This window comes from Austrofundulus limnaeus, unplaced genomic scaffold, assembly GCF_001266775.1.
Source record: "Austrofundulus limnaeus strain Quisiro unplaced genomic scaffold, Austrofundulus_limnaeus-1.0 Scaffold445, whole genome shotgun sequence".
NCBI classification, from domain to species: Eukaryota; Metazoa; Chordata; class Actinopteri; order Cyprinodontiformes; family Rivulidae; genus Austrofundulus; species Austrofundulus limnaeus.
In genome coordinates this window covers 113,969-127,435 of record NW_013952847.1, presented here as the reverse complement: position 1 = coordinate 127,435, position 13,467 = coordinate 113,969, and the positions used below count along the sequence as shown (strand labels likewise).

The following is a 13,467-nucleotide window of genomic DNA, read 5'->3' as shown; positions in this document are numbered from 1 at the left end:
GGGGGGGGGGGTCACCTGGCACCTCCTTCCATCTGTTCATTCATGACTGCCGCTGCTTCACTTTTACTCAGTCAGACTGGCTAAAGCTGCTCCAGTTCACTGCGTCGTCACTGTGCTGTCAGGCCGCACTCCACCTGAGTCCCAATCTGACTTCAAGTGTTTGTTTTAAATGGCTGTGAGTGCCACAAAGGTGCAGCTTATGTCATGAGAGAAGAAAACAAGTTGTTCTTACATAAAGTGCATTTACAAAATAGGAGGAATAAATGACAAACTACTTGCGACCTGTCCAGGGTGTACCCCGCCCATCGCACTGTGGCTACTGGATATGGGCACCAGTGATCCACGCAACCCTGAAAGCAATAAGTGTGTACAGAAGATGGATGGATGGAAATGACAAACTCTTAAATGTTTTGATATTTAATGACCATTGTGCTACTAATCACTGCTTATGTAATGAAAAATAACTTTTTTAGATAATGCAAGCCTAACTTTACTGCATGTGTTTATAATGAAACACACGTGTTATGTTATAAGGATCTACATATTAGGATATATMAATGATCTGACCTTTGTTGGGCCTTTCACTGACAACCTCTGATGAAAGACATGAGAAGTCATTATGTTTTTAAAAACAAAGTCAAAATGTAGAGGCAATGTGTGGAAACTTATTCTTTGATTGACCAACTTAAAGCACCACCTTTAATTGTCAAAAACTCTTGGGAACAATTAGTTGTATGACCTTATCAGTCCATCAAGAGACTCAGCTCTCTTTAGGTCCTGCCACAGCATTTCAGCTGTGATGAAGCCCAGACTTTGACTGGGAAAATGTAAAAACTTGAGTATTTTATTATTAAGAACTTTGTTGTGCTATATAATACACTGCCTGGCCAAATAAAAAAGGTCACACACTCTAWWATTTGGTTGGACCAACTTTATCTTTGATTACATCACACATTCTYTGTGTCATTGTTTGGATAAGCTTCAATGTCACCAGATTTATCTCCATCCAGTGTTGCATTAATGTTTCACCAACATCTTTCATTGATGATGGTAGAGTCTGACCTTCTCCAGCACATCCCAAAGATTCTCAGTGGACTCTGTGGAGCCAGTCCATGTGTGAAAATGATGTCTCATGCTCCCTGAACCAGACTTATTTTCAGCGGGGCAGTGAATGTTGTCATCAACGCATACAATGACGAAAAGTGTGCTCTGCATTCGATACGGCACACTTGGGTGTGAGATACCGGGCATCTATGTAAGCTCCCGGGGAGCAGTTAGGGATTAGCCTTTGTGTTTGGGATCATTGTTCTGTTTCATCATGATCCAGTTTGGTTCAAGCTTCAGCTGACTGTCAGTCGGACTCACATTTGACTCTGAAATGAACTGGCCTGGTCACTGAGTCTTTGTAGACTCAACGACAGTAAGGAGCTCAGATCCTGTGGCTGCAAAACAAGCCCAAATCATCACCCCTCCACCACCGTGCTTTACTGTTATGTTTGTGCTCATCAACACTAAATAATCAACAAAATGTCACTGCTGATGTCTGTCCTCATTGTGTCAAGAGACAAACCAGAAAACTACCAAAACACCTCTATAGRTGGTCACACCTGCTAATGTTCAGGTAAGCAAGTGCACTTGATCAGCAGCACCTGGCACAACTTAGAACAGATAAAAAGAACAGGAGAGGGTGTGAATGTCTGTGTKCCTCTTGTTTTAAATCCCATTAAAAAGCAGTGAGGATAAAGCTAATGTTTCAAACAGCACATCAACATTCAGTTCAACTTTTGTCTCTGAACTAACAACATGTTTCATCYATCATGTCTTTTTGTTTTATCTGACAGATTACGTTTTTTATAAACCACGTCAAGATTTATTGTAGTGTTGGTACTTTGATCAGCACTTCTACTGATTTTTAAGTTGGTTTTGATGGAAATCACTGCTAAAACAATAAATCTAAACACAGTACAGCATTTTAAATGGGTTCTTATATATTCACATTCACCATGTGAGACTCTACACCTGTGTTTGAGCCCTGTGTGTACAGGTAACCTGTACAGYCTGGATCTGTTCACTCTGACTCTGTGTGGAGAAACATGTAGGCAACACATAGGCTGAGAGGATTTAACCTACGTAGGGAGGGGGAGGGAAAAAAAAATCCCATTTCAATTTGACACCCTTCTAAACTTTGGACTGGAAAGTCTGATAAATCATCCAAAATAATTAATCCCCAGTCAGTCAGGCTGTCTTCAAACAGCATGCTAAATCTTACAAAAGGAAAGAGAAGCATGTGAGCGTTAAAATCATCAGCAAAAGGTGTGACTGGTGTTGTCAGCCATTATTCGTCATACCCTGCTTCATTCAGAGAGTTTTTAGCGCCTGATGCACTGGAGCACAGCCTACTTGTCAACACTTCTCTCTCTTTTAATTCCAACATACACACTTCAACACACCGGCACACGTGTTGCTGTTTTTTTTAAAGTCATCTTAGCATGATCAGGGAGGCTCTAATTTTATTTAATGTCAAGTCTTTTCTTTTCTTTTTTTTCTTTTTTTTTGGAAACAGTATCAAGAGATACCAGAAAAAGCATCTTATTACAAGACTTTCAAACAATCCTGTATCCACTCCGAATCCCATGAATAACTTTAAATGTCCTCCCATYAGAAACTTCAAATTACAATCTGTGACTGAATGCTCCAAACGAAGGCCAATTACAGCACCTTATATCATCATTAAGTCCGACTATTGTTCTGCTCCTTTCAAACTCAGTGGTTACAATCAGGGTGTCTATTGTCATTGTGTGATGCATGCTGGGTAACTAATTATACACTCCTATGATTCATTAGCAGKCTGGTGGGTTGAAACCTGGGAGAAGACACGATAACTTTAGTCGGCCAAATGATCAACTCAAATGGAATTATGAATATAAATAAGCACCGGGGAAGTTTTTACATCCCGTTCTCTAAACTGGAGTTGTTGAAAAGAGACACAAAAAAATAAAAGAGCAGCAGCTGTGTCAGAAAGGAACAAATATTAAATTGGGGACAAGGTTTGTTTTGCTTTTTAGTAAGCTTTTTTTATTTTCCAAGTGGGAAAGTAGTAGTGCCAGGCAGGGGAAGGGTTTTCTGTGAAGCTTCCCCATCCAGGTCAGCTAGTGGGAGGAGGGGGGAACGGCTCCATAGATGCCGCCACCATCGCGATGGCCCACTTTCACCTGAAACGACAAGCTGCAGCGATGCAACGCAGCTAACCTGCGATTGTTTATTCTCTCTTAAGAAATGTCAATCTGTTCGCTCTCAAGTGTGCTGCTTTTCCTCTTGTTTTTGTTGTTTTCTTCCCCCTACGCTCTCCCGATTTCCCCTGTCGATTGGAGTGAGATCAAAGCGACGCCGCTGGAAGAATCTGAATATTTCAGGTGCGGAGAGAGGGGYTGCATTTCACACCACCTGTGTAGCGCTCAGAGACGGGTCCCTCCTCTCGCTCACGCTCAGTTTGCAGGGCCCCTGGGGCCCAGCGACATAAACCAGGGCCACCTGTCTAGGAGAGCGAGTGAGTGTTCCTTTACCCTCCCTCTCTCCAAAGCACTCTCATTTGAACCAAAAATAAATGAATCTAAATAGAGCAATGAGAGTGGGAATAAAACTGGTGTTGACATTAAGCAGCCAGGAGCTTTGAACGCCACCACAAAGGCACAGATCTGGTAGATACATTACACTGCTGCAGAAAAGACGAACCACTTGAAGGAGGAGTTTATACATGAATTATTTCATCATTTACCTAGCTGTGTAAAGGGTGGCTCTAATATATTAAACAACGGGTCTGGTCAAGCTAATCACCAGGATTATTTTGTGCCGGCGTGGAGCGGGTCTGTGAGATGATACTCATCGCATCATCAGAGCGGCCATTTCTGACCCAAAGCAAATAAAAACTCTCCCCAGTGTCCACACAAGCCTCGCCAGCTTGATGTAGCCGCTCCTCCTCGGAGAGCCGTGTTCCCTGACATGTGTGCATGTGTAAGCATTTGTGACAGCGGGCGTACAAGTGTGTGTGTGTGTGTGTGTGTGTGTGTGTGTGTGNGTGTGTGTGTGTGTGTGTGTGTGTGTGTGTGTGTGTGTGTGTGTTCAGGGGTTGGGGTTCCACGCTACCAGTTTCCAGCCATGTCTCTCAAAAGGGCCGTAAAGTCTTTACAGCAAATTCCTTACATTCATCTGTGTCAGAGAATTCGGCGCACATTAGGCGTTTACACGGGAGGAAACACAACCTATTTGATGCTACACTGCCCACACGTCCAGAGCCCTCCTCCTCACACAGGAGACTCAGTGTTTAACTTCCATTTCATATTCTGAACAGGCAGACAGGCAGATGAGTGCAGGGAATGGACTCCATCTTGATGTAAATCAGCATTTCAATAGCCAGCTAAATGTAATCTGGAAAGAGTCAACAAGGAGCCCTCGCGTTACGCTGCTCGACATATTTGTTTTTATTTATTCTGGGACGTGTAATTGATTTTTGTTGTGTCCCTGTATGGAAATGTTGAACTGACAGAAGTCGGTCTTCATCTCTTCCCCTGATGCGGCTCCCTATTTTTTAATATCAGAGGTGCTTATAAGAACAAGTGGAGGTTAATCTGGGGAGCAGGTCATAGTCGGCCGGCTCTTTGTAAATGCCAGCTGGGAGATCCGGGCCTCTCTTATTACTACACTAAACCAACAAGGCTGGCTGCTCCAAGACAGATGTGCGATTAGAAAGTGTCTTCCCCCACCTCGCACCACCATCACGGACCAACCCCTTTGCAGAAAACCTTATTAATCAATCGATTTATCGCCATAAATCAGGCCAGGCTTTGATTGTATCAGCTCGTCACGCTATCAATCAATTAGCTAGGAGCTAGCAGCCCAATTTGCCTAAAGAAAGATGAATGCTGCACCACATCATCCATTCAGCTGTCCGTTTACCCATCAAACACGGCCGCTGTTGACTCCCAAGCCCAACACGCATCCCTCTATTGATTTCTGCAGATTAAACTTGCAAAAGAATCAAAGGACAGTTATCTGACTGGGGAAATTTCTGCTTTCATTTGTAGTGGAGCATCGTCTTTGCTGTCTGATGGCAGTGTTGCCTCATTCTATCAAAACAACAAAGCGTGAACATTACAATCCTGAAGCAAGACCTATGGAGGGTGATACTTATGAGCAACACCCACTCCAAGAAAAATGAATGGGGCACATCATAGATTATTAGAATCCAACCCTTCCATGGTTTATACAGCACAGAGAGGGGAGAGGAAGGGAACAGCTGGATGAACAAACTGTAGAAAACATATGTGTAATGACATATTTGCTTCATATTTTATCCCAGAAGTGAATTCCAATCCACACTGTGACACCAGCTGCTTCGGTCCAACGCTTTCCATCTGCAACTCTGTGTCAAGACGTCTCCCAGGACGGCCCGCAAAACTTTGGGGACGACATAAAGCGACAGGAACAAGTAGAGCACGACAGAGTGGGCTGCTGGAGGCTCGGCGGGCCTCTCCCACGGTGGCGACGGGTTGGAAAGCTGACGCAAAGAGGAAGGAACACAAGGGACTCCCCGGGGAGAAAATCTGTGGTGGGATTAGAGGCCCCATCAGACCCGGTTCTGCTTCACACCCTCAAACCCTGCTGTGTTACAGCCAGGAGGGGGGGCAGCAAGCTATCTGTGGGGGATTTACAGTTCTGCCCAATCTCCCCAAGCCTCACCATGTAATTAGAGATAAAGACAGAGGGCTCGGCTACTCAACCTCAATTCTCCGAGCTTCACACAAAGCTGCCCACCCATAGCCCCCAGAGGAAATCCCCCAACACTACCCCTGCACCGGCACCTGTGTGTGCCAGCTAACTGCAAAACCAATCATCACCCAACTACACAAACTACAAGGTACACTACAGAATTATGATTGACTGAAGCAGAAGAGTAAAGTCGCTGCAGCGTGATCCACAAAAACACTGAGGTTTGTGTCACCATTTTCTACATATTACAGAACCTGAAGTGGGTTCAAACTGTAAAATATCAGGTAAACAATAACCAAGGTAAATAAGTAATTTTTCTTCATATTCAAACTTCAGCCAGGCAAGGGGGAGAAAAAATTAGAGGATATAGTGGAGGAGGAACTCTCAACTATTTTCAAGAAACACAAAATTATACTATGGAGGGATCCATTATTCATCTCGGATACATTTTTCATTTAAGAGTGGGTTGGATATGAGCAATGATGAATGCATCGCCCAGGATGCAATTTGTATGTAAAATAACAGAAGATTACAGAATATGTTTTAAGTGCAAATGCAGTTTGTTGCCACCTAAGTAGAAAATACATTCCAACAAAAAGAAATAAGACCTGAGCTCTGTGATGCTGCTTCATAAAAATCACTTAGCCCAAAGCTAGGCCCTTCCCCAGTCCCCAGAACGGGCCACAATGAGAGCCTGAAGTGATGAATGAGCCCACTGGAGTACAGTTTCATTCACATGATGGAAGCTACGCTGCCTCTTGGAGTGCAGCTTTAAAATGTGCAATGAGTAAACTAAATAACGGAGGCTAATTCAACTCGCATCCGGCTCAGCCTGCAGATGCACAGTTAGATGCATGCCTGTGCAGAAGTGCACACAACCATACAGTGTTTCTCTGCCTGCCAGGCATCCACATGCTCCTCTCAGGACTCGCTCTCTCCTCATCAGCTTCACTCGCTGCACACCGTTTCAACTGAGTGCATCTGAAAGAAGCACAAAAAGCCTTCCCCTGCTCTCACCGTACCAWGATTGAATACAGCTCCCTAACACAAGACATGCCCACCACAGAGCATGTAATACAGCTCATTACTGGGCACACAGGGTGTAGAGGACTGTGATGGGAGAGACAAGTACAGCTAAGATGCCTTTATGCCAACGTCTCCATTGTTTTATTTTTTTTAACCACCAACGCCACGCTAACACCAGCCTCAGTAACTGAAGGAATACAGAAGTTTGAGAAAACTAGATAATAACAAATACTGTTAACTTTGGGTTAAGGTGCCACTCTGCCTGCGGACTAGGGGTGTAAAAAATATTGATAMAMTGAAATATCGCGATATTTCATTTCCCGATACTGTATCTATATTCTAAAGCCCTGTATTGATTCTTTTATTARGGTTTAAAATGTCAACTTTCCTGCCAGCCATTCATTTTTATGTTGTAGTTCAGCCTCTGACCACTAGTTGGCAGCAGTGAGCCAGCCATTTGGCTCCTCTACCTCTTGAGCGCCAGAGAGTAAGAGAGCATTAGCATTGTGAGTAAGCATTAGCTTCATGCTCCGATAGCTGAATCTGAGCAGAAAAGACCGACACCCTCTGCCTTCTAAGCTGAGGTAAGGTTACAAACAGTTACTTATTTGTCAGAATGTCTGTATTTTAAGACAAATTAAGTGTTTTGTGCGCTCTTTTTTCCAACKGTAGTCAGCTTTCACGTTACGCACATAGCGCATGCRTCTATCACCTCGAGCGAGCTCGGCACTCCCCCCGTGACATAAAACTCTGTCTGTTGCTCTCAATGTCCGGCTGATGATCGCATCAAAGTCCATATACTTTATCCTGCTGTGTTTGCTTCAAAAACGGTTTAACTCGTTCAGCTTCTCAATTTCTTAACTGGTTTTCTTCAGGACCTGCCCTGCTGTTCGACCCACAGTTATACCAATCAGGTTCTGGATGCAGGTCAGCTGATCCCAGAAACTCTGTGCAGTAGCTTCATATCATCTGTTTACTGAACTTTATGACAACATAAAGGCTATTGTTAAGTGTTGGGTGACCAAATTGTAAATTAATATTAAAAACTAAAAGCTGCAAAAAATATATTTTCAAACTGTTTATTGGCAAATTTAGTCTAVTAATTGAAAACATGGATGAWATATGAAACAAATAAAATAAAACACATACAAAGCAGAACACAGCTAAATGTATCAAAAGTATGTCTATGTAATATTAGAATTTTCTGAGACAATGAATTTTGGTTTTTCGTTTTGTTTTTGTTTTTATCCAGTAAGAGGTTTTTATTTAATAGAATTTTTGGACCAAAAAAATCGCAATATATCGCCTTGTTTACAGTATTGAAATATATCGGGATATATCGTATCGTGACCCCTCTGTCAAGGTATGTATCGTATCGCCAAATTCTTGCCAATACACAGCTCTACTGTGGACACTTGGACATTTGGGTCTGATGCAACTCCTCATCCTGCCTGTCCCTCAAAGTGTGTAATTTGTATAAAATAAACTTGTTACTGCCCATTAAAAAACACAGTAAGGGTCACAACATATTTAAGGAGGACACAAAGACAGAATTCAGTATCAGTTTTGTTTCATTAATTATTCTGCCTGGTCCTCCAAAAAAAAAACTTCACCAAGGAGTAAAAAAAGGAACCAAAACTTGCCTGCAAAAAAAGAAAAAGGAAAATTGAGGACCTTTGTCTTCAAAAAATCTAACTAACCAAAAAACAAAACTCAAAGTTCAAACAAAACATGGACCTGGTGAGCCAGCCAAACAAAACTAAAGGTGTGACAGTGGGTCAACCCTATACAGGGCGGTCGAAGCCACACCCACACCAAACTAAACTAAAAAAAACATCATAAAAAGGTAAGAAAAACATACTCACAAAAACAAGACAACTGGTCCCACCAGGCCAAAATTACAAAAAAGTAAGGATCAACAAAAAATCAAAACTCATGGCAGGCTGAGGCAGAGGTCCAAGGCCTGCAGACCACCTGAGTGTAATCAGCACCAACTGAAGGTGAGCAGAGGGAGGAGAAGCCAAAAAGAAAGTGTTACAGACCAGCCCTATTTATAGACAGGCAGGGCAGCTAACCAATCAGAGCCTTCAGGAAATAAAATAAGTTTTAACTATAAAATGTAACCATTTCTAAAATTACAATCTTTCCTCTAAAAAAACACAAAGGAAAAAAAATACCCAACTATAAACCAAAACAATCTGGAAAAAAGCAAAAAATTAGATAAAATGTGCCCAGAGCACATAACACCCACAAACAAACTACAGTATGTCCTTTGACAAAAAAGAGAGAGGGACAGCGTGTTTGGGTCATGCCCACTGATCCAAGCCCCTGTCCCAGCATGGTTCTGGGGTCAGGTGTTTTGTGCTTACAGAGGCAGAGAGGAGGCTGTGTCCATAAAAAAAGGAGCGAACAGCGGCTCAGCTAATCAACCAACATGCACAGGCTGGTGAACCTTCCTTAACCTCAGGGCAAACCCATGACCTGAGGCAAAGCATTACACACATTAAAAAGACATGAACTTCTCAGCGTTGGAGTTTCAAGCACGCAATCAATGGGGGCCACAGGTGCAAACATTTTCTGCCCCACCAGTGGAATGCCCTCGCTCGCAGAACGGGGGGGTTGCAGGGTGTTCATGTAAACAATAAAGACTTTTTGCACAAGAAACAATGAAAAATACAAGACGGCGAAGGCTTTTAAAGGTGGGCAGGATAYTGTGCAGGGAGTTGGGAAAGAAGGATGTGAGGAGTCTGTCAACTTCTCCTTGTCTGCTCCTGTTTTCGCTTCAGACTGCGAGGAGCAAATAGGCCTAATTCACACCGGCTATGTGTGAGTGTCTCTGCTGTCGAGCAGCGTGAGCAGGAATTAGATCTACGGTTTGTAGCCTTCATCCCTTCCCAGACAGACTTGTTCCGGCTCAGAGGCGCTGCCTAATCCGCACCTCTCTCCCGCTTGCACTCCCGGAAAATGACTTCACACAGCTGCCTCAAACGCCCAACGCAGCAATTCTCATCTGACTGAACCACCCCCCCCCCCCCAACTCGGAAAAAAAAGGAAAAAGCAGACCTCCCATAGCTCATTTAACGTACCAATTCCTCCCTAAAGCCCACAATACCCCCCCCCCNCCCCCCCCCCTTCCTAAGAGATGAAAACAAGAAGGAAAACAAGAGAACCACTTGATAATTTAGGGATGTATTTTCTAGAGAGCTGTCAAAGTCAGCAGTACAGTGACGAGTGAAGGGCACCCTGGTTGAACAGCACCGAGCAGATTTCTGAGATGATTACCAGCCAGATCAGATATCTAATAAGGAAGGAAGACAAAAGGCCAAGATGGCAAAAACAAGAGTGAAAACCAAACCCTTTTTGTGGAACTTCTACTCCACGTCACATTAAACTACAAGTGCACAAAGTGCAGGTAAGTACTGACTGTCAGTAGAAAAAAAAACCTGGACAAAACAAACATTTTTCAGCTCCATTATCCAGTGAAGGATGACTGAGGGAAACGGTTTTCCTCATGATGTTCAACCATATCAGGTTAAATTCTTTACACACAGCTGTCAGTCTTTGAAAATGATAACAATTTCCTGCATTTCTTTATTTTATACTTGATGTAATTTTTTTTTCTGAAATGTGTTTTGGTGTCCCTGTGATGGACTTGTAGTTTTCATCTAAGGTTTATTACAAGAAAAAAACCTGCAAGTAAAAGTAAGAACTGTCATTTGATACATGCCTAAATCAAAGCAGTTCAAAGCTGATGCTGTGAGAAATTCAGAATTGTTCAAAAGCTCCTGGCAGTGAGAAACAAATGATATTACAAGAAAAGGAGAATGATTAAAGCCTAATATGGCATAGTAGAGAAGGGGAAGAGAGGTGATTTATCCCTTCACGGCCTTTTGACACTAAATTAAACTGTTGAGTCCATTCCCCCGTGCCAGCTAGTTATCTTTCCGGGCTAATTTAACACTATAATTTACATTCCATATAAAATACATCCTGATGTGGTGCTGTCAAGACCGTACATCATTTGCAGAGAGTGCTCCAGTTTCAGTGAAAAGGACAGAATTAGATCATATTCATGATGCAATTAAACACTTCAGTGGGAATCGATGTAAAACCGATGAGCCCTGAAAACAATGCATATGGCTGAGAACATTAGAACACATTACCTATCCTCGGATCCCTCGCTCCATGGGCCCAATTTAAAATCCTCCACTACTCCACTCTCCATCTCTCCAAATTCATAGTGCGCAGCGATAATAAATGAATTTTTCACAAAATTATTCAACTACTAAATTGCCCATGGTAACTGAGTATCAGATGAAAGTGATGTGAATTATTAAGTAGGGAAACTGTTTGTTCTCGCCATGGGTGTAATAATCGGCCAAATGAGGAAGAGATGGGGCGACAGGAGGGCAGCTTTGGAGTGAAGTGAGATCTCATAATAAACATTAGGGCTGATGTAAAAATGGGAAGAAAAAAAAGGAAAACTCTGCCACCACAGCCTCCAGCTGGGCTGATGGTATCGACCGATTTCCCCGGGGCTGCAGCGTAGGTTTACCTACGAGTACAGGGGTCACGTGGGGGGGCAGCAAGAGATTCTCATGAAAAACTGCCGATAAGGAGCTCCGCTGTTGGCAAACCACAGCTACAGCTAGCCAGCACTACACCACCATCACCACTTTTTACATAATCACACAGATAAACCACACACTCACACCACTACAACTCCCACCACCTCCCTGGTACACCCTACAAAGCCAATAATGTATGTAGCAGTAGCTACTACCACACCAAATGTTAGCTCAATGCATGTCAAATTGGTGGAGTTAGACCCTTTTTGTGTTGGCTAAGGTCATTAATGAATTGTACGCTGCAAAAACTTTCCACCTAACCAAGTTTTAAAATCTTATATCCAGCCAAAAAGTCTTTTTGATCTTGTTTTGAGACTGATATACTGAACAAGAACAGTTTGTGTAAAAATAATCTTGTTTTCAGAATGTGTAAGATTATTTGTCTTGTTAGTATGAAAATTTGACTCAAAAAATTTCTGCCAATTGAGTAAGAAATTTTTACTTTGTAAGATTCTTGAAATACTTGATTTGACTCAATTTTTTTCTTATTTCAACAATCTTACCAAGTAAAATTTTCTTACTCCCTTGGCAGAAATTTTTGACTTAATTTGAGTCAAATTTTCAGACTAACAAGACAAATAATCTTACACATTCTGAAAACAAGATTATTATTCTTACACAATCAGTTCTTGTTAGTAAATCAGTCTCAAAACAAGATCAAAAAGACTTTTTGGCTGATATAAGATTTTAAAACTTGGTAAGATGGACAGTTTTTGCAGTGTAGATGTGGTCAATGCTAACTTTGTGAAACTTTCATTAATCATYGACAGATCTTAAGTTAAGAGAAGTTAAAACAAATAGAAAATGGAAAATGCCTATTTGCCCCCGGTACCGGGAGCGTGGGGCTCAAGAGGTTAAAAAAAGTTTCATAAAAATCCATACATGAGGGGGCTATTTTAAAAAAATGGGAAAGATGGATTAGATAGGGTACTCCGATCAGACCATCATTTGTCTAAAAGTCAGGTATTCATGTCAACCCCTTCAAATGTTTACTAAGCCTCAGAAATACGTAAATTTTGGCAAAAAAAAATCCATATTAGTCACCTGCACATGGGGTGGGGTGCAGGTGAACTGTCACCTGAGCACAAGTCAGAAAGAAATGAGGACAGTAGAACTTAATTCTGGCAGCAGAGTGGGTTGAAAGATGTTATTTGAATTAATTGTTTTTTAACGTCCTATAGACTCTGACGTTTAATAAATTTGAAACTGAGTTCTTGAAAAAATCCATAAAACTCTGAAAAATCTGTGAGATTGCTCTACATGTCCATATACCTGCAAAATGAGGGAAAATCTGTGTAAATTATGGACAATCCATCCAACTTGACGTGTAGTTATTGCATCCATTCCCCCTCTATCCTTTTTTCTCTCTTTTCTCTGCTTTTCTTTTCTTAAAACCACATCTGTTCAACAATTTTCCTGTTCTAGATAGTTTATTGTRTTTTGTAATTTATAAAAGCTGTCTTTCATTTGGTAAATGAAGAATCAATCATTTCTTTCTGTAATGTTTACGATGTTCGTGTACATTTCCGTGTAAAAGTTTTGTGAGAGGACGGGATGAGAATGTTCAATGATAAACTGAATAAAATGTAACCTCTGAAAGGCTTTAATAAAAAGAGAATTTAAAAGATAAATCAAATCCATTTAGACAAACGCGCATACACTCCTGATCAAAATCTTAAGACCAGTCAAAAAAGTGCAAGAATTTGCATTTTGCAGTATTGGATCTTAAGAAGGTTCTAAGTAGAGCTTCACAATGTTAAAAGAAGAAATCAGTGCAAGAGACAAGAACTTTTGAGCAGGGAATTTTCTGAAAACTGCATTTACACTCATGATTTTTTCAGCTGATCAAAAGTTTAAGACCATAGCTCAAAAAACAAACAAACCTGAAAACCACCCAAAACAGAAATCCAAGTGTCAAAAAAGGACTCAGTAATGAGTAGCTCCACCATCCATGTTGATGACTTCAAACAATGGTTTAGGCATGCCAGTGTTTCCAGGAGGCTAGTGGGAACGTTGCTCCAAGTGTTGAAGATGGCTTCACGAAGGG

The 13,467-nt window shown here is 41.8% G+C and overlaps 1 protein-coding gene across 3 annotated transcripts in view; it reads right to left on the bottom strand.

Annotated features, from left to right (window-relative positions):
* Positions 1 to 13,467, bottom strand: part of cux2b (cut-like homeobox 2b) — a 157,516-nt gene that overhangs the window by 107,185 nt on the left and 36,864 nt on the right. The window contains exon 1 of one of the 3 annotated variants that reach the window (XM_014024892.1): positions 8,658 to 8,796. The exons of the other annotated variants lie outside the window; for them this stretch is intronic. The gene's annotated coding sequence lies outside the window, so the exon portion shown is untranslated. Of the gene's footprint in view, positions 1 to 8,657; positions 8,797 to 13,467 lie in introns of those variants that run through there. 3 annotated transcript variants of the gene reach the window in all.